General features: G+C 37.5%; 1 long non-coding RNA gene across 1 annotated transcript; it reads right to left on the bottom strand.

The window, feature by feature from the left end:
- Nucleotides 1–10446: 10446 nt before the first annotated feature.
- Nucleotides 10447–12947, bottom strand: LOC130012106 (uncharacterized). Its single transcript, XR_008787401.1, has 3 exons — nucleotides 12826–12947; nucleotides 12649–12732; nucleotides 10447–10665 (listed from the first exon to the last, which is right to left on the bottom strand). It is a non-coding gene; the product is annotated as an uncharacterized LOC130012106 (long non-coding RNA).
- Between the last annotated feature and the right edge of the window lie 10483 nt (nucleotides 12948–23430).

Raw genomic sequence — 23430 nt, 5'->3', positions numbered from 1 at the left:
GGGTTTTAATCGGATTAAAAATATCCCGAATATTGACAAATTTTCCATTCCACAGTAGAACGTTAAACCCCATTTCATTTCATTTCAAATTTTCGATTCACAGTATCTTTGTAAAACGGAATTGAACAATTTTATTTGATTGATGTCCCTTCTAGAGATTTGACTTTCACTATAGGGCAGTATATCCCCAAAAAAACAGCAAAGAGAGAGAGAGAGAGCGAGAGAGAGATGGGGTTTAACGTCCACTCGACACAAACTAGGTCATTTCGGGACTAACATATGGTTTAATTTTATTTACATAATTCGCTTGCGCGTAGGGGTCTTTAGCAGTGGGAGGAAACCGGAGGACCCGGAGAAAACCCACGAGGTTGGACAGGCGACCCTACTCCTTGCCACGTACAACCGGGGATTCGAAACCACGCCAGTTGACTCAATGACAGACTTTATGATACAGCGCGCGCACGCTAATCATTCAGCCATCGAACCGACACAAACTAGGTCATTTCGGGACTAACATATGGTTTAATTTTATTTACATAATTCGTTTGCGCGTAGGGGTCTTTAGCAGTGGGAGGAAACCGGAGGACCCGGAGAAAACCCACGAGGTTGGACAGGCGACCCTACTCCTTGCCACGTACAACCGGGGATTCGAAACCACGCCAGTTGACTCAATGACAGACTTTATGATACAGCGCGCGCACGCTAACCATTCAGCCATCCACCCCCCCCCCCCCCAGCAAAGAGAGACTTTAAAGCGAGAATTTCATATTTTCTAAGAAAGTCAAAACATAATTATTTCTATGTTTTTTGCTCAATAGGTTATTATACTATTATACGACCATGGGCATTATTTCCCACCCTTAAAAATCATTGACACAGGAAATAATAACACAATTACCTCCCTTGTTTTCCTATTGCCCCCATGCATTAGCTACCTTCAAACGTTGGAATTTGAAGTTGAAAATGATATTTTTGCCAATTGTTCAGCTGGCAATAGTGACTTATAGGATTAATAGGATTATTCTTTAACAAGGTAGGATGGTTTATGGATACCCTCTATTTTAAGGCTTTATTTTAATAAATTTTAAAAATATAACTTAAAAATATGAAATTGCAGCTTTAAGTACACTGAAATAACAAATGTCTATATGTATTATTTCAGTGTCAGATTTAAAAATATTAGAGCACACAACAGGGTAATGTAAACATTAATATTAATGTAGGCGGTTAATTCGACATGAACATTTTTGACAATTTACCATATTATTGAAGTTTCAAATAATTCGAGGAAATTTATTTATCTTGGCAAATAGAACCAAGGGACGCGAAACTTAAACCATTTCCAGAACAGGGCAGAATCTTTTCTGTCAATTTAGATTATGACTGATAGTACCTGTATGGCTTGCGTCATGGCTTTTATTATAGCTGTGGCTGCCATCAAAGAAACCTTGTAACCATAACAATGTATTATATATCATAGTTATTTAATCAAATATAAAGGAACGATAGATATACAATTAAATTAGCTGTTTTATTTTATGTTGAACGAGATCTGTAAGTTATCCAATCGGTTATTACATGAGGCTATAATTATATTCAAACAAATTGAGTCTGCAGGAAATAGATAGTTAATGCATTACTCAACATATTAGAGCATGTCTGTTATTTCTGTTTCGCACCGCTAATCCGATTTTCTCATTGATATTAGGCTTTGTTTTATACATTGCCCGTGTTAAAACATCCAGGTTTACGCAATATGGCGGCTGTTGTTGTGAATTACAGTCGTCGTAGTCGTGGTTGATGATTTAAAGAGGCAATAAGACTATGATATAAGCCAGAATAAATTCTTGTCATTAATCAGCCATAACGAGGACAATATGCATATTTATTTACAAAATCTAATAGTTTAAGCTTCTAAACACTAACTTGCATTGTGTATCTCGCTATAACATCACAAACTGTAAACAAACATTATTTTGGTTGTATACCAATTTACGAGTTAGGTTTTCAAATACTGTAATTGTGAATGGTGGAGGTTTGTAACATTCATTAAGTTTGCCGATGACAATAATATAGAGTATGTAAAGCCTGTACGTGGTTGGGATTTTATAAATAAATAACAATGTTGCTACTTTAATTGGAAACAACATTCTGTTCTCTCTATTGTTAGTCTTAATCAAGAATCGACACAGTCATGTCTATAAAAATCGTTTTCATTGTTTCTAGGGTTAAATAGTTGATCTGTGTTCGAACAATCTGATGAATGCGTGAGCAAGAAAATGATTAAGTTAGAGTATGATTCAATAATTTTGTTAAGTTATAAGCGAACCAAGTTAAGCAAATGTCATACACTATGATAAATTGCCTCCGCCTTAAATGTGTTGGCGTTTTATGTCGTAGTGACAATGGGCCTGTCTGAACACAGAATAGACCCCAATGAACTCATTATATCCTGAAATCGTGAATTCAGACGATAAATACTAAAAGAAACGGTTGATTAGTCGTCGCATATCTGGCAATGCGACCACCATTGCCCATATGTATCAAAGGTAAAACTTTAGATTGTCAAAACCTACAACTATAGCCCAATCACGGACATGGATAGCTCGTGGACCGTTGGTCTCCACCATCCAGTTATACCATTAGAGTCATAGCATTATAGTTACCTTGGTCATCCGGATATGTAGCCTCTATGTATCAAAAAAACGGAAGGTTAGCCTCGAACATCTAGATTCATGGAAAATATAGCAACAACAATATTAATTCTAGCTATCGGACAGCATAAGCTATTATTCTCGATCATTTAGATATGCGACAATAATAGCTCCGGCATTATCAAGGTCATACCTAATGCTGGGTTTCCACTATCACGATTCGCGTTACGATTTAAATCGCGGTTTTAATTGTGGTGATCCTATCTATATCAGGTCTTATCATATATTGCGGTCAGTCGTACCAGATCGTGGACTGAATAGGGAAATTCTGTCGTAACTCTTGGCACGACATTCGGAACCTAGCATAAACATGATCTATGGCAAAAAAAGTCTCAGGTGTTCGGATCGGTACCTTTGTAGTAAACCCGTGCCTAAGACTTGCGCGTCACTTGGGCGTGTTCGGTACCGTAGAAGATGGCAGACTAGCCGTAGATACCTTTGATCCTGTACATACAACATTTTCACCCGTTTTCTTGCGGCTGGTCTGCGAGCTACCAAACCCTACTACCCGTGCGTGTTGTGAGTTGGGCTTTAATCACATTGGATTTTATCAGAACACTGACATTCCCTTCAAGATCATAGATTGTCCACAGGGTTGTGTTTTATATTATAGGAAATCTATTAGTTTAAATTTTACATCCTACAGTTTTAATTGATTTTAATTCAGCTCCAATCATCCATGAAGCTGTAGGTTTCAGATATTGACAAAGATAATAGTAATAGACATGCTCACAGCGTTTATCTAATGTTCAAATTAACACATCGATATCGCATATTTTTAGTTTCTAAGCTCAGATACCGATCAATAATCTATTAAAATGATATTAAATTACAATAATGAATCTATAATCGCTTAATTTCGTTTCTGGCATTATCCGTTAGGAATTCAATTATGGTGGTATTTGACGCAGGGCTATTAAAAGTTCATACAGTATTTTCTACTTGTCTTAAATTAACAAAGCATGGTATCACAGTGATGTTAAATTAGTATTAAGTGCGGTCTTCCATAATAGGGTCATGGTGGTCGGACACTCGGACCGTCATGTCCCATTCCGGATGGAGACAGGGGATGTACACTAGTCGTGATGCACGATACCATTCCTTATTTAAGGTGTTAACTTCGCTAATACATTATGTTGCTCTGTAAGGTGTCACGGTGGTTCATTAGGTTTGTCCTTGTGTAAGGTGTCACAGTGGTTCTTTGGGTTTGTTTTTGTGTAAGGTGTCACGTCACGGTGGTTCATTAGGTTTGTCGCTGTGTAAGGTGTTACGGTGGTTCATTAGGTTTGTCGTTGTGTAAGGTGCCACAGTGGTTCATTGGGTTGTTCATTGAGCAAGGTGTCACAGTGGTTCATTAGGTTTGTCGTTGTGCAAGGTGTCACGGTGGTTCATTAGGTTTGCCGTTGTGTAAGGTGCCACAGTGACTCATTGGGGTTGTTGTTGAGTAAGGTGCCACAGTGGTTCATTGTGTTTGTCGTTGATTAAGGTGTCACAGTGGTGCATTGGGTTCGATCAAGGTTTTAGCCGCGAAGCTCTAAACTAGTTCTCTCTTGTCGGTGGTGCAGGATGAAGGGACTGGTAATAAACAATGGGCCGTCGTTTAGAGGGAACGAAAAACACTTTGACATGCACGTAAAGGAACTGTTGACAGCGTCATTTGTAATATGTTGAAAGTGCCTTCCTGCAAGATATTAGATTGACTGGTCTTCCTAAATATCGCCAAACGAAAGGTAATTAAAATCGCTATTTTAAAGAATTATTGAATGCGATATTAAGGTTTGCGGCAGTTTAAATAGCTAGTTATACCCCACGGTACTAACATCATACGGGGTTGAGTGACCACTGGCGCTCACTTCTCACTTCCGTTGTCTGGTCTCTTTTCTTCTGTAGTGGGCAGTTCGTGTATGCCGGCCATAACCGTTTATGATCGCAGTTTGATGCACCTCGCTGGAAACCACAGGATTGTTGTTGACAGGGTAGTCGAACTTGTTGTTTTACCCTTGTATTGATAATGTTAAATACAAATACCCAGTCATCAATTGGATCGGATTACAGACGTAATGGGGATAGAAAACTGGTAGATTTGCATAACTTTCGTTTTTCTTTTGCATTACAATGCTGCTGTAATGAATAGAAATGACATTAATTTAGATCCAGTGTGAAGTGAAAAAAAAGGGTGAAGTACTTGTGAATTAACAGTGTTCAATGTATATCATCAGTATTTCCTGGGTGTAAAATACTAGACAACACGGAATTAGTCAAGGGGTTGACATGTTGCTGTATCTCTTTATAACCACAATAGACCACTGTGATATGAAACATGAATATCGTAAACATACATCAAAGTATTTATTCAACTTGTGTGATATTTAGGCGTTAACTTCCTGATGGGCTACTCAATCATATATAATTTTGTAATACACCCAGATTAAAACAATGATTAAATTTATTAGTGCATTTCAGTTGATAATATAGGACAGTTTCTATTTTATTTTCAACAAATGTCACTACATTAGCCTTTGAAACAACAAGATTAAGCAACGCAATCCTAGTGATGTCGCAGACACGCGACGATCAGTAAAAGAAGAATAATAGAACCATTTTTTCCTAATATATGAAGAGAAGCGTCTTGAATAACAATCCCTGTGTGCCTGGTTAAACATATCTATAACTTTAACTATCCCACGCATTACTTTATATTAATTGTTGTTTTCAAGCGAATAATATAATTGAGCAGATTATTGCTGCGGGACATTTTGTATTCAATACAAATGTTCTAAAGTGCAAAAAATCAATTTTTATTGATATACAAAAGGGAATGTCTTTACCCACCACTGCGATATGCAACAAAACAGAAGAAACGTGGGTGCAACGACTGGAGAACTATTTGCTATTCTGCATACTGTTTCTGCACCATTACATCAGCCATGGAGATATTTGATTGTGTGCATATTATTTCTCTGCGTTTTCCTCTTATTTCAGAGAGTTTCAATATTGCTGGAGAATGCAATTGTTATCTTTTGTAATGCACATAATCAATAGGATTGTTTTGGTATCCTGTGAATATATCATATTTTCTGTGAGTAATCTTCAGTCTAACAAAACAGGTCTTTTAAAGTAGCCAAGTCTTTAACTCGGTAGCGTCCAGTCTTCGACATTGCTAACATGACTTACTGGTCAATTCAAATCAACATTAATGTTGTTATCTTACCGTGATACTATCCAATAGTTAAGACACAATGGAAATTTTAAACTTGGCACAGGAAACGCGTGCCAAAATGCTTACTAGCGCCGTGTGTAATGAGGTGACCGAGTGAACGAGGCTAAACAGATCGCAAAAGTGGGGGGGGGGGGACTACCGGACTAAACTGGAATAACCAGACCCAAAAACTGTCATTCAATTTTCCCTCTTCGTGTATTTCGCCGAACATAACTGATTAGAAATTACAGTAAAAGCAGAAACGGTTGAATGGAAATCAGTTTATATATATTCATATAACAGTATTCTATGCGTTGCGACCCATTTGTGTCCATTTCTAGGTGCCAAAAAATAGCGATTTAGCTTCTTTAAGTGCCGATTGTTGAGTTAAACAATCGGGGTTTTGATTTCGAAAAATATTTAGTTATAATATATTCACGGTTTTAAATACTATGTATATCGTAATAGTTTAACGTATAACCATACAAATTATGAAACATTACATTACCTAGGTAAAGCATCTTGTCGTTCGAATGGGACGAAAACCCGTATATACTATTGGCCGCACGCTAAGGATCCCCAGCTAAAAATCGAACTCGAAATTTCCCCCGTAGCAAAGTGCTTGGTACAGAAAAGCAATACGTTAAACCCCATTTCATTTTAAGAAACAGTACATCAAATTCTAAGTTTATGTTCATTTTTCTCGAATAATAAAACCCTGGTGCAGTATGGCTCTTTAAACAACAGGTGATTTCAAATGAATTCCCCATTCTCCCTGATGACACGGAAGTAAAACTACATTATGCAATCGAAAAATAGAAAATACCCACAAGGCATCCACATTTAATCTCTCGAATGATTTAAAATCAATCTTACCAGAAAAACTTCCACCATAGTGCAGGAAGGTAAAGAAATAACTAAACTTAATCATTGGAGTGCTTGTTCCAGCATGATCGGAATCTGGAAACAATTTCAACTGTCAGTCATCACCAACCCGAATTGCCCACGGTCATTTTAATGGGTAGTCGATAGCGTCAAGTCGTTTTACAGGTGTCAATCAAATATGAATGAACGAGAAATCATCAAAACGATGGTAAAAATTGATTAACCCATTTCTTTAATATAAGGAGAATTATGAGTGGGCTGCAACAGTAACCTTTGATGTTTGCCGCTTGGTTGCAGGTGGCTGTCAATCAAAATAAAACAGTTAAGGGATTCTGGGTTTGATCATAAACTGTAAATTTTATTGTTTTGTAATAAATTGAATAACGTGGCAGGGGAATAGTTTTCTATTTAGAGGGTACTAACATTAATAAAGATCTCTAACCTAAAATTTCGCTTTCATTTGAAGTCTACGGACAATCATGCTTCTAATATGTATCGGAGTTTCCGGAACGAGTGCGGATATGATAACCACTACATATCATTTCAAAACCAATTTGTTGAAGTCCCTACCAACCGAGATATTGGACGTTTACATATAACACACCCTTCTACACGACACCTAACAATACTTTTAACCAATTATTGAAACCACTCTAGCTCTTGTATGTTATAAGGAAAACTCAGTATTCAGTTTCCCTGGTGACTACCCAGTTTGATCTGTTTCCTGGCTGGTTCACTGACAAATGGGTCCCATGATCAATCAGTGCGTTTGTGGGTAAAGAACCTCGAGATAAACATCTAGTCCTTCGGGTGGTGTGCACGTGAAAGAACCCTTGACAGTTGGAATTCCGCGAAGAGTAGATAGGCACGTCGCGTCGTTTAGAGGGACGTATGCCCGTCTTTATTTACCCAGTTACAGCAGAACAGTGGGTGTTAAACTCTATACCATATCATTTTATATTGGCTATATTATCTGTATACAAGCCTAAAAATGTTTCAATAAATGCGAATATACACCTTTGAATTTATTCCCCTATAGACTAGAACAACCGCAAGATAACCATATATAGCTGACATGGTGGTGATGTATGAAAATATGGTTAAGTATGTCTGGATGATTGAGATGAACTTTACGATAAACACCATATCAATATTATTTAAACTTTGTAAATGTCACCAAGAGAGAGGACTATTAAACAACTGATTATATCTCAATTTACTCACTTATTTGATGGGCATGTTTTTGTAAGCGGTTTCAACATTGACAATGTTCTATCTTGGGGCAAATTTCATTTTTGTGATGAATTTTCACTTTGGCGATATGTAAATAGATAAATATGCAGATTAATTGAATGCAGTATGACGGTTAATACAGCCATAAATATAAGTCAATATAATAGCTGCAGGGTATGTTAGGAGCTCTGTGATATGTTCATGTTCGATTGCTTTTGGGTAGCTGACTTGTCTACGATAAATCGTTTTTTAGTCTGCCATTAAATGGTCGTACCTTTGAACCAGAGACCAATCAGTAGGAATTAGTAGCTTAAAGATACATTCCCGCATACAAACTGGGTGATTTAATGGTATATATGGACTAAAAACACATTCAAACTAATTAATTTGTCATAATGTTGCTTCAAATCGTTCTCAAACATTGTAATTGCGAAGGAATGCCCTGCTATAAAAATTCGATCAAACCAGGTCATGTTTACGTCACGTGACTTACCTCTGTTGGAAGTCAGAGGAGAATTCATTGCATACATAAGACGATGTTGTCTTCAATCGCTTACTATTTATTACAAATATCGAATGCTAATTAAATTCTCGGATTATCCACTACCCGCGTCTTTTTCCGTCATTTTTATCTTAGAAAGTGTTGTAGGTCTAACTCTTCATAAAGTTTATCAACTTGTACATTAAGCGCCCAATGTTCGCGTGTGACCTTTGAAATCACGCGTGCAGAAATTCCTAATCGTCGGGCTGTCGATTAGGGGAACCCTTACATTTTTGTCCTGTATACGCTCCATGAGTGTTTTTCGGGGAATCCAGTATTTTTCTAATAAGATTGGATATCTCTACTTTCCATATATATCAAAATTGCCATACTTTTATTGGAAATAACCACTGGATAAATATGTTTCTGGGAATCCATCTTTAAATGTGCAAAGGTTCACTGGTTTTCTCCCACTGTAGGTTAGATTACGTAAAGTAGGTTAGATTACATATAGTGTATACAGTAGGTTAGATTACGTAAAGTAGGTTCGATTACACAGTGCACAGTGTATATAATAGGTTAGATTACGTAAAGTAGGTTCGATTACAAATAGTGTATACAGTAGGTTAGATTACGTAAAGTAGGTTCGATTACACAGTGTATATAGTAGGTTAGATTACGTAAAGTAGGTTCGATTACATATAGTGTATACAGTAGGTTAGATTACGTAAAGTAGGTTCGATTACACAGTGTATATAGTAGGTTAGATTACGTAAAGTAGGTTCGATTACATATAGTGTATACAGTAGGTTAGATTACGTAAAGTAGTTAGATTACATGTAGTGTATACAGTAGGCTAGATTACGTAAACAGTAGGTTCGATTACACATAGTGCAAAATCAAAAAAGTATAAAACAAAAAAATGTGATCTGATATCATTAGGTTAAAGTAGCAATATTGTTATTAATTGGTGAAAGTCAACACTGCCCAACCCTTTAGAGGAGTTAATCATGCTATGTGACTAGAAACTCCCACATATCTCAACAACGCTATTGAAAACCCGAATTATCAAATTAGTTGGAAATCAAAATAACGATTGTTTCCAGTAAGAGACATTAAACAATGGACATTGTTTGAGACTATTGTAAGTATTGGAGCGTAAGTTGTTACAATTCAGCAATTAGTAAGATTAAACGCTGATTAATGACGACAAATTATTCTGGTCGACATAGATTCATTACCGCTTGAAAGACTATTCGGAATCAGGCATACAATTCTCTATGTGATTTGGTAAACGATTCATGTGGGTTTTGTAACATGTATGCCATTGATTTTGTAATCCGTCGTCTGTCTTAATTTAAATCCAAACTGACAACATCCCAATGATTAATGTGATATTTGCAATTCTTTTGATATAAAAACTTAATAAGTATGGGATGGAGATCAAGCTAGAGAAAGCCCGAGCAAAAAGACGTGACCTGTTCTCCCAATCATATATAATTTGTACTTACAGAACCCAATAAGCTTCGATATCGTCGGATCGATAGACATTAGGTGTAGTAGACGGAATTGACCAGGTAATACCAGTCTCTTATCATTAACTAGTAATCAAGGGTTGTTTCCCTTGGGGAAGTATCAACGCTTCGTTTAGTACAACTTGATTAACTTGAACACTTCCTCTCCTAAGTTAGTTAGGACAGCTATTTGCGCCTCGAATGTTTACTGCCATAACTATCTTAAGCGGTACCTTCCCCTTTTATTCCACACACGTTGCTAAATAGGGTCATTTTTATTTCATCGAAATTTCTTGTATCAAAGTAACATTTAATGTATATTTTATAATAGATTTATTGAAGAATACAATCGACCCTAACGGGTGTGTAGTCAAGACACAAACTTGGTGGATGAATAGGATATATTTTAATACGTGTAAGTGAACAATAACATGTAAATACTCCCATGTTATCATCTCCAAAGAAATAAAAGTCAATATGATATACAATCATATTCAAACTGATCCAAAGCCTTCAACATCATCTGTCTCCTCATTGAGTTAGGCGCCGAGACACTAGCCGGGGCGTCCCAGGGTCGATCCTGGGGTTGGCAGAGAAACGTCCTCTTGATTGTCCCGTTATCTAACCTCGATTCTATTCCTTTAAAAAAATAAAACAAGATTCATAATAACATTAGATAAATGAATATTTCATGTTTCACATTCCAGATAATATGTACTTTGACACGCATCAAAGATCGATGACATTTCATAAAACTACTTTGATAACGTACAACGAGTTTCTAACGTGATAATGAATTTTTAAAATTTTTTAAAATCTATGTTACAGTGTTCAGTTTGCTATTGTAATTCGATGTCATTTGATCCCAATGAGTTTTGACATTTGTTTTAGCTAGCACGAAAGATGATTTTAACAACCGGCTTTTCTTTCTGTTTTAGAATACATTTTAAGCACCGTCGGTTAATAAATAGCCACATTATGACAAGAAAGCATTTGCCTTTGCCAAATTGGTGAAAAAACCTATTTCAGCCCATCTGAAATGTCAATCTCTGAATTAATGAATTGTATGCAAAGCATCGATAGTCCTTTCCCCCATTTCTTTGTCTGACTTAGATAAGGACCTACGGGGCTCTTTATGTATGGCCCCGGCTCACTATAACCAGAAGGTAGCAATTTCGATCCCGGTGTTTGGTCTCAGAATATCCCTCAGGATTTCCCAACCTGATTTCATTGGTCATTGTGTAGAACGGAAAGGGTAGGGGGCTGCTCGGAAACGAGTCTTGTTGTTAGGAAGGGACGAAAAATGACACTGGACAGTTGTAATTTGATGCTAAAATAGAGTAATGGACAGGATTTTGCATGACGGCTACCCGTAGTCAGTACAGGTTTGTGGACCGTTGAAACCCCCATTTCATTTGTCGTCAGTGAAGGGACGGGGACAAACAAGGCAACGCGTCAAGTTGTCGAAAAATGCCATTGGACACTTCTAATTCGATGACGAAATGAGAGAAAAACCCATGATATACTGCATGGCAGCTACACCGCTTCATTAGTCCTGGTGGCACGTCGAGACCCATTTAATTTCATTTAGTTTCAGATGCCCATTCTATCTTGTGGGGTTACGGTGGCTAAATGAGTAAGACGCTGGCACGCTAACCTGGAGGTCGCAGGTTCGCTCCCGGTGTTGGCCGAGAAAGTTCTTCGGGATGTTCCCGCGTGGTTTCCCATTGTTAGTGGTGCATGATAGAGGGTCCAACAGAGTAGGCCGTAGCGCCACTGTCCGGGCAAAATTTCCTCTCATCGCACACTGTATAACGTTTGCCCGTCTTCATTAACCCAGTCGGAGCAGAACAGTAGGACGTTAAACTTAATTTCATTTCCATTCGATCTTGTACGAAAATTGAATAATATTCCTGGAATTCGCATTTGACCACGACCCCACTCATTACATAAACATCGCCTAGTCGTACATCAAACACAAAGGGGTCAATATATTCAGGTGCATCATCTCCTCAGACAAATCATTTTCTTTTCTTTGGTACTGATATAAAATGACACGTAATACAGTAGACAGCACGCCATGTTTCAGGCGTATCTGGGTATGGAAGTCCCGACTATTATCTTAACCAATTTTCACACAATATTACGCTACATTAAAACGTGCCACGGGGCTGGAATTATAAATTCTAGCAGACTAAAGATATTTGACAGCATGAATTGATTGATAATATCCTATAATGAAAGTGTGAAAACTAAGATAACGATAATGAAATGGTACGCAGTATTATATCTCATCAACGTCAGACTGGAATACAGCCCAGATAACCACTAAAATCGAAATATCATAGTGAAAAGAGCTTAGTCACAACTCTACACCTATCAATACACATCGTCAAGTGATACGAGTTCAAGAGGTCTTGTTTCGAGTTTCTAAATTAAGGGTAACATTTTTAAAAATCGTCCTTTGATGCACAGCAGAATACTTTGCATACAGAGATGTCCATATAGGATATTTGATCTAGAGTTTCACTAGAACGAGTGCATATTGTTTTTTTCAGAAAGCGGTGACGTACTATGGTTGCAAATATGAACATAAAAATTCGAAAGCTCCTTATTACTTACACGGTAAGCCACACGGCGTCTATACTCACATTAAATACACTTGATTCAACAGTGTTGGAATAGTCAATATGTTTCACAAAAAGTCTGCAAAAAGAAGGGTTTCAATTAGTCCTAGGCTTCACTTACTATTGTATGTCAAGTTTAAACTCTGCAATCTCAGGAAAAATGTATTGTTACCTCATCATACTGCAAGTCAAGTCGATACTCTACGATCTCCTAAATACCATATTCTGTTGTCTGGTACTGTATGTCAAGCCTATACTCTAATATCTCAGAAATACTGTATTGTTATTTCGTACTTCATATCAAGCTAAAAGTCTACCATTCCACAAATACTGTATTCTGTTATCTCGTCAAGTATCAACTTTACAATTTCGGAAATCTCGTATTTTGTTACTCGGGGCTTCAGTGGCCGAATAGTTTAAATCGTACGTGTTGGATCACAATGTCATCCATTGAGTCAAGTGGTTTGGTCTCGGCTCTATGACAAGGGGTGTGGTCGCCTGTCCAACTTAGTGGGTTTTCTGTGGGTCCCACGGTTTCCTTCTACTGCCAAAGACCCTTACGCGCATGCTGATTATTGAAGTAAAATTGAACCATTGATCCCAAAATGACCTAGGTTGTGCCGAGTGCACGTTATCCCCACCTTTTCTCTCTCTATTATGTTCATTGTAAATCTGTTTTTTCTCAAAAGGCATTAATATTTCTTTATACCCTTTAATTACGCGATGAGACGACAAAGGGAACCGGCGTCAATAAATTAAATTAATTTTATTTACAGTCTAGATTGAGTGGCAAAAATAGAGATTAAATGTACATTATATAAATTGTGAATTTCAGTGGGATTTCTGTAGACGGAATTATTGGTATTTGAGCGGACTTATGGTCTCAGGGGTACTAACTTTACTTAGAAAAAAATAAGGAATCAACGTATGTCACGACAGATGACTATGGAAGGGTATCGCTGCCAATATTATATTATGTAAAAAGTACAAAATGCCAATTGATCAAGATATAAACAATATAAAGAAGAATGGAAATCGCGGTGGGGCATTTCTCTAAATAGGACGCCCTGTCTTTCGATCCAGTCCGGTTTGCGCTTGTCGGGGCGACGAGCCTAACAAGGAAATTCTCTAGTCGTTTGTATGAAACAAAATCCGAGGTCCAAGCATGTACCCGTTGGCGTGTATGTAAAGGAAGATAGTTGAAATTTAATGAAGAGTGGAGCCACGGTGGCTAAGTGGGTAATACGCCGGCCCCCCCTATCCTGGAGGTCGTGTGTTCGATCCCTGCATTGGCCGAGAAAGTTCATCGGGATTTTCCGAAGAGGTTTCCCCTTGTCAGTGGTGCATGACGGAGGGCCTAGTCGTTCTGGTGCGACGCAAAACCGAGGTCCCGTGTATATACTAGCGTGCACGTAAAACATCCCTTGGCAGTTGGAATTCGATATAAAAGTAGGCCATTTTGCCGCTGCCCGGTTAAAATGTCCCCCATAGCACACTGTATGGCGTATGTCCGTCTTCATTAGCCCAGTCGGTGCAGAATAGTAGGACATAAAACCCCATTTCAGTTCATTGATAAAGGGTAGGCAGAAACGTCGCTGTTCAGGCAAGTTCCCCTCAGAAAAATAAGTACATGTACTTAGACCCCAGTAGGTTTCATTTCATTTTATATAAGACTAAAAGTAGTGAATGCGTGACTTAATAATCTCACGAGAATGTAGCTTTAATGTAAGCCGTGTTGTAAATTTCAGTCTGTGAACACCTTTAAGTATTAGACATGTTTTTGCTGTAAATGTTTTGTTGCCGTCCAATCAATCAGGAAGCTGTGAGATGAAGCAAGATTACTGATAAATGGCGACGGAATAACAACCCCTGTGCGATAATAATCGCCTCAAATCGATTTCTAACGATTAGTTTCCTGGAAATCATGATAAATGATATACTTATTTAGCAAATATATAGCCCTATCATGGGAAAACGGACGCCATTGGTTTACATTGTCAGAGTTTTCTGCAACTGATACCATCATTACACACATAACAAACATGCTCAATTACAAATAGTTGCATTTTATTTTTGACTTCTTGAATAATCGATTTATAATTTGGAATAAAAACTTTGATATCCGCTTTTCTTAAAGAGTACCCGTCCCAACCTTCTTAAAGAGTACAATGGGGTTGGGTTGCCGTTAGATCATGAAGTCTCGAGGGTTTTCTCCGGGTCCCCCGGTTTCCTCCCACAGGTAAAGATCCCTAAGAGCAAACAAATTATTGAAATAAAAGATCTTGCGGATTGTCTGCGAGTCCGCCAGTTTCCTCCATCAGCTAAAGACCCCTACGAACAAGCGAATTATTGAAATGAAATTTAACCATATGTTATTTTCGAAATGAGCTGGATTTTGTCAGGTGAAGGTTAAACCCCATACCTCACTAGCCTGGAGGTCGGATGTTCGATCCCTGCATTGGCCAAGAAAGTTCATCCCGATTTTCGGCGTGATTCCCCTTTGTAGGTGATGCAGGACGGAGGGCCTGACAAGGACAGCTGTCTAGTCGTTCGGATGGGACGAAAAACCGAGGTCACGTGTACACCGCTGTCCAGGCAAAATTTCCATCATAGCACACTGTATGGCGTATGCCCGTCTTCATTAGCCCAGATCTGAACAGAAAAGTAGGACGTTAAACCCCATTTCATTTCATACCTCCCCCTCTCTCTCTCTCTCTCTCTCTCTCTCTCTCTCTAACAACCTTCTTAAAGGGTGTCCATACCAACTTTCATATATATAGTTCCCGTACCCGCCTTCTTAAAGAGTGCCTAGAAACTTTCATAAATGGTACCGATATCAACCTTCTTAAAGAGTGTCCATTTCAAACCTCTTAAAGCAGGTGGGGGTTGGATGGCTGAATAGTTAGTACGTGTGCGCAGTATCATAAGGTCTGTCATTGAGTAAACTTGTGTGGTTTCCATTCCCCGGTTGTACGTGACAAGGAGTAGGGTCGCCTGTCCTACCTCGTGGGTTTTCTCTAGGTTCTTCCATTGCTAATGACCCCTACGCGCAAGCGAATTATTGAAATAAAATTGAACCATGTGTTAGTCCCGAAATGACCTAGATCGTGTCGCGGAGATGTTAAACCCCATTTTTCTCTCTCTCTTTCTGTCTCTTAGAGCAGGCACAATTTTTACCCCCACGTAAGCAACGTATAATGCAAGTATGGAGACTTTTGCCTAGCTAGCGTCGATTCCCTCTGTTCTTCTTTGATTTTTGAGTGTCAAGGGTTCTATTACCCCCATGGTAATAAGTATATAGACGGACCTTCATTTGTCGTCCCATCGAAACAAGAGATGTACTGGGCGGATACTTGTTACATAGGAATAAAATTAAATTTAAACATCATGGGATATCTTAAATTAAATAATCAAAAAATAACTTCCAAACCAAAACAGGTGAATAGACATAACTGTTTCTGACGTTATTAAATATATAGTTGGAAATAAATAAATTTGGCGAATTGCCCATAAATGGTATTATCGTGTGTTCAACAAAGGTCAATCATACAATGCCGTATACACAGCATTCATCACTATTCACCCTCGTGTAAGTCCTATCATACACGATACGTCGATTAACTTGTTAGAAAAGGTAAATGAAAAGGTTTTCTTTAATTTCTGCACCGACAGGGCTAATGAAGAGAGGCATACGCTGCTATGCAGTGTTCTCCGAGGGGCATTTCTGCCTACTCCCTCTTACCCTTCGATTACAAGGGTTCGTCTATATGTGAACACCGAGGTGAATACGAGACCTCGATAATTTCCTTCACATTCAAACAACTATGCACTTTCTTTGCCAGGCCCAGCCCCCACCCCGCCCTGCACAACTGAAATAAATACATGATGTTTGTTCTGGTTTTACCTTTTACTAAATGGCGACAATTCGTCTGTTGTACGGTTTAGTAAATAGTGACATTTCTTCTGTTATACCGTTTATTAAATGGTGACAATTCTTCTGTTGTACGGTTGTATTAAATAGCGACATTTCTTCTGTTATACCGTTTATTAAATAGATGTCACATACCGTTTATTAAATAGTGACATCTCTTCTGTTTTACCGTTTATGTTAATAGCGACATTTCTATCGTTTTACCCCCTTGATAATGTGACTAATGTGGTTTAATGGATGACAATTCGTAGTCATTTTGATATTATTTAGAGATGATAAAAACAAAAGAAACAACGAAAAAATAATCACACAAGCCAGTTAAACATGCAAAAATAGCATCATGCCAAGTCAAATAACCTTCAGTTATAAACGGGATTGTTATCGCAAAAATGTAACAAAAAGCAGCTTAAGAATTAGCGAACGGTTGATGGATTCGAATTCTATTAGTGGTATGAATGCCAGAACACCGAGCTGTCTGTTAAGTCTACAATGGTGTGAATAGACTGATAGGGTAATTAGTAAAGATTGTCTTGTGGTAAAAATATAATACAAGTCTAATATCCCCCCATGGTGAAGCTGTTGAAATAAATTGGACTCCCAGAGCAGCGTAAGGCTAATCCCGGGGTGGCATCCGTCAAAGAGCTGTACCGACATCCTTCATTAAGGCAGCTTTACTATCTGACATCCACAAATCAATGAAGAATAAGTGGAATTAACACAGAAAGACATGAACGATTTAACTTTAGACTCAAGGTTTTTCAAATATATATCTTGGATTTAGACTAAAAACCAGTTAGGGTTAGCAGGTCTTGACAGATTGTTATCGCTGCGTGTCTGGAATAGTAGAATCAATTCAGTTTAACTGTTATTTCAACAGTTCTATGGTTGTGTTGGATCTTTGTTTAACATGTCATTAAGAACACTAAATAGACATTGTCCAAGTTAATAGCACCCAAAACGCCCTAATTGCATTTATTCATGGACATGTTTTAGTTTCCACAATCCATATAGCTTTCCACTTTTTGAGTGGTCTAATGCAGGTACATACGGTCGTCAAGTCTGTCATAAAGTCTAGTGGCATATTTCGATCCAGGGTCGGTACGTCACAACGAGTAGGGTCGCCCGTCTAGCCTCGTGGGTTTCGGCAAGTCCTACATATTTGTGAATTCCAGTTAATTCGAAGATCTCACATCTAATAAGAAGACAGTGTCGTCAGTCATAATAAGAATTTATGCATATCCGTCGCCGTGTACGACAATCATCATGTATTTTATATTTGGGTTTGGTTGCATGTAAATAGGGTTATCATCTAAGCTTGAGAAATGTCAAAATTGCAGCAGACATTTTTAATGAAAGAATAACAAGTGACTTTGAGCGTTCTGAAAAAAAGAGAGAAATGGGGTTTAACGTCCACTTGGCACAAACTAGGTCATTTCGGGACTAACACATGATTCATTTTTTTTATTTCAATAATTCGCTTGCGCGTAGGGATCTTTAGCAGTGGGAGGAAACCGAAGGACCCGGAGAAAACCCACGATGTTGGACAGGCGATCCCACTCCTTGTCACGTACAACCGGGGAATCGAAACCCCGCCAGCTGACTCAATGGTCTGAAAAAAAGAGTAATCATAAACCACCCACCCCATTATATTGGTCATAAAGTGTGACATAATCATGTCAAGAGAATGTGCAGACATGCTACAATTTGACACACAATTGGGTTATTAAATATATGAGTATTGATAAATTATCCATACACGAGGGCAGTCTGGATTAAATAACAAATTCACTTTTTTATATTAAATATGGATAGATTACATTTGTGATAAAACACAGACATTAAACGTAACGCCTTTAGAAGAGCCATTATTTTAAATTATCTTGTCGTGGTGTAATTAAAGGATGGGGTGAAATTTCAAATATGGGCAAGCTGTGGGGCTGTGGGATTGGGGCTAGTAGAAAGTTACTTCTGTCCTAAGTGGCGCTGCATCTGATAACTAATTTCGTAATACACTCCATAAACACAGGTTGTATGGAATAAAAGGCAATATGGAAGAATAAAATTGTAATGTGTGGTTGTAAGACGAATAGATAGTATATATACTACACAAAACATACTGATACCCAAATGTTTCTGTTCTGCTCGACGTTTTTTAAGCCATCGTCCATTTTTGCCATACAAATAAAGTAATAATAATTCGGCGATCGCTTGCATGTACGTCAGTCACTTTTGTATGGATTTTATTGTATTAAGCTGGTCTTCATTAGATGATAACAGTATTTGCGATAAAAGAGTACATGGGTTGACCATGCTACTTGTCCCTTTAAGCAAATAATTAATGGCGTTTTGATAAGTTCCAGAAACAGCGACCAGTAAAGATATAATTAAATTGTGTGACATAACCTGGCGGCAAGATGAATTGTGCTCTACTGCCAGAACACTCAATCAAGTACATGTACCCATGATTCTGGAGTAAAGCGAACATGGTTCCACAAGATTTAATTAATGGTTCTCTTCAAAGAGCGAAAACATATAAAAACTAAACTTTGTCCTACAGCTTTTTCGTGTTCAAAATCATTTATTCATTCACGAGTGAACAAAAAGACTGTAGTCAGTTGTTTTAAATAATCTAATTTCAGCGGGAGATCGTTCGCTAAATAGTTAATTCGTGAATTCTCATTCAGTGATGTTAAGTTACATTTCTTATAATTTCTGATCATACAAATTCATGAATACTTATTCAGTGATAATAATAATATAATATAATAATATTTATTGATTAAAGCGATCTACACTTCGTTTCAAAGCGCTGTACAAATATAAATAAGACAGTTTACACATTTAAAACCAAATTAAATTAAATTAATGTTACGTTACATTTCTTATAATTTCTGATCATGCAATACGAATAATCTAGTACCTGAATAATCATCATGTCATGGTGATTATAATAATGAAACGCACAGAAAACCTGCTTCTTTATTCTGGTCGGATTGCGTGTTAGACGACCAATGGCCTGGGATGCTATATAGTTTTCAAAATGGAATTGAGATCGGGGGTTAAAAACGTGGAGTTATGAAATACTTATTCCTATTTATTGTTTATTGAATGCTAGAGATATGGCCAGAACTGTCAAACGTAATGGAAATTCATTTTTTAAAAGTAGAAATCGCTATTTCTGGCTATCACGAACACATTAAATTTTTGAATTCTGACTGGCCATTTTATTTTCGTATTTTGATTAACTTGAAAGATAGACACTCGTGGTTAAGAAATACTAGTAGCAATGCAAATTCCAGTGTACGAAATCGGCAAAACCGACGATTTATATGACAATTAAATTACTCATTAAAACACTGCATGTTCTAAAGAGGATTATTGCGTGATTGGCTAAAACTAGTTTAACCTAAGACAACCACCTTTTAATTTGCCTAAAACAAGCTAAAACTGGATTGTTTTGTACAACCAGGGGCCACAACCAATCATCACCAGGGTGTAACGGTGATATATTCAAACGATTTCTAAACAGAAAACTAGGAACAATTATTAAATAAATATGACCCGATATTCAGCTTATTGCACACTCTTGCATATAGTATAACACTCCCCCGCGACCTCTTAAATAATCATTACCATAATGTTACAAAAATATAAATACTGTAATAATATCCAATAACTAATCATTTAATATTTACAAACTAAAGGAAATTATATCCAGACAAGAAAAAAAAAACACGATTAGCAAGGCTAATGTAATTAAACCATAGGTCAGAAAGGTGCGACTGGTGTTCAGGATCCAACTGTTTTAATACTCTCCTAACAGGCTGAAGTTGAAGAAGTACACCATCGCTAGAATCTTAGTAAATGCCAAAGAGTAATGGAATATGTTGGTTGAGTAGTTACCACGAAAACTCTAATTACCTTAACAAACTGTTAATAGTTGCCATGTTTTACTTAATATTAGTTAACCACGGATCAAATCACTCTTGTCAACATTTATTTAACGTGTGTTAGTTCAGAGGAGATTGAAATGCACTTCTAAGGTACTTCATCGTAGTCCTTGGCCAAAACTGTGGACGATTTCACGTAGTTTTATGCGTTAATTCATCAAAAAGATTTACGTCTATACATAAAATTAACACACAAGCAACGTTCCGCATAATCTTTCGAGAAAGAAATATAATTGCAGGGAGTTTGTCCCGTCACTTATCGAAAGAACTCAACAGATCAATTAATTCAGTATTTAAATCAAGGAGGTTTAGCTCCATTCAGCCTAGGTGTTCTACTGGTCAAGTGGTGTACCATGTGAATGCTATTACTCTTTTCATTGCACCATTTACCATTTTTCAAATGGAAGGTCATTTCGCAAGTGTACATTTTGATCCATTTTTTTTTATTGATTAACGCGGAAAGGACCGACTGTATTGTTTTTGTTATTGTGATCAGGTAAGCTTTTCAATTTGCCGTAACCGTTTAAAACAAAGTCCATGACTAAAGTTGGTTTAAACCTTGTTTATAGTAAAACAGTGAAGCAGAATGTCGTCAAGTGTTAACTGACATTTTCTGTCAGTACATTCACTATACCAATCGATTTAGAAATAGAAACTTGATGTAGGTAATTTATACTTAGTGCCAACACCCTAAGAACCGAAGTACTTATAGACCAATAACTTGTAATTGGGCAATTTCTGCCACTTCTAATACAATCTACATGCAAAGGAGATAATTTATGGTGTTTTTTTTCTCGAGTTAAACAAGGGAAAGTATGAAGTACCTACACTTAATTTATCACCTTGCAAATAATTATATGCCCTTTCTTTTATTAGGCTATCAACGATTATACTTCGCTATCTAGCTATAAGATACGAAATTGATATTGCCAACGCTTACTCTTTTCAGAACTCGGGATATCACTGTGTTAAATAACAAATACATGTACATAAATAAATGTCTAATCATTGTCCATAGTACAAACCATAAGACCTCTAGTTGTTCAAGGGGATCACGTGGCTAAGTGGGTAAGACGCTGGCTCGCTAGCCTGGAGGTCGGGTGTTCGCTCCCTGCATTGGCCGAGAAAGTTCATCCAGATTTCCCGGCGTGGTTCCCCCTTGTCAGTGATGCAGGACGGAGGGCCTGACAAGGACAGCTGTCTAGTCCTTCGGATGAGACGAAAAACCGAGTCCCGTGTATACATTGGAATGCACGTAAAAGATCCCTTGGCAGTTGGAATTCGATATAAGAGTAGGCGATAGTGCCGCTGCCCGGGCAAAATTTCCCTCATAGCACACTGTATGGCGTATGCCCGTCTTCATTAGCCCAGCATAGGAGCAGAACAGTAGGACGTTAAACCCCATTTCATTTCATTTCATTTCATTTCTAGTTGTTCAAATGGGACGAAACCCAAGCTTCCGTGCATATCGATGAAAGTACCTTAACGATTCCATGCCAGTTAGAAATAGAGTTAACAGTAGACCACAGCGCCGTGGTCATTCCAAAATTTCCCCATAGCACACCGCATATAACGTATGTGTGTATTCATAATTTCGACTGGTCCACAAAAGTAAGTCGTTCAACTCTTATTTCATTTTTTCACCTCGAATTCAAAAAAGAAGCCGAACATATATTATTTAAGCCATCATGCACAGTAATAATGTTCCTTATGTTTATTTATACAAACTGTTCTGGTAGAAACGTAATTTTTTGTATCTTGCAATCAAATTATTGTGCTTTCATTGCCAAAACATCGGTGCAAACATGGGAACAAGCATACAATAATATGGTGCATTTTTTACATGAACGATTAACATGATATGCATAAAGTATAAATAGTTTTGACGGTGTATATCATATTCATAAATCAGTCGGTGTTTGCATCCAAGAATAATATTAGAAATGAATGCATGGTTACACTAATTTGGCGTTATTTACAAGCAAAAATATACCCGCCTATCATTCCATTAGCCACGCTTCGTCTCCGTGGTATTTTGGGTTGAAAAACGTCGTGCAGAAGTTGAAAAGCCAGTAAATTATTTGTTGTGAGTTTCTAAAAGGTAAAATATGCAGGGCCAGGTGAATTTAATTAAGTAGTCAATCTATCAGCTACGTACAACCACCCATACGGGACCATCGCTCGCCGATTGATTTAACAGTGCAATGAAACGTAGAATACATAGCGATACAAATACAAATTTACAACAAAATATGTATGCTATATGAACTTGTAGAAGGGGTATCAAGTGTGTTAGAAGGCGTAAGTTTACTGGGTAGAGCGTTAACGCAGGCACGAAAACAAGCAGCAGCGCCCCCTGCCCAAGAGTGTATTACTACAGGCACAGTGGGCGGCTAGCCGCCAGACCCATTCACTTGATCTGATACGTGTATTGCTTATCTGTTTTTTTGTGTCCTCCCCGTGGATTTGTCTTGTGTGGTGCTGTCCTCCTGCACTTAATAATATATATAGTAACGGTTAAGTGTAGTCATTAAAGCCTGCTAGCTACACGAAATTATGTTGTAACACACATTCTATTATCTATAATTAATCACAAACATGATATTAATTAATGTAAACATCACCGACCAACCACTGCGTGTAATTTCAGTTTTAAAAATAGTTACATTGTGTACAAGTCAGAGATATGGATGAATACCTATCAAAGATTGTACTTTGCATTGATTAAATATCAATGTTATTAAAATGAGTTTTAATGATTGATACAATAAAATACAATCGTGAGTAGCATGTTATTCCGAGGTGATAATTGCAATATCAACGCATATATTTCTAATTAGTAAACGATACCCGTAATTATTTGTTCTAATGTAATATTATACACGTTATTCAATTA

The sequence above is a fragment of the Patella vulgata genome, chromosome 3 (assembly GCF_932274485.2).
Source record: "Patella vulgata chromosome 3, xgPatVulg1.2, whole genome shotgun sequence".
NCBI lineage: Eukaryota > Metazoa > Mollusca > Gastropoda > Patellidae > Patella > Patella vulgata.
Note: the sequence above shows the minus strand (reverse complement) of the source record. Positions and strands in the feature narration are given on the sequence as shown.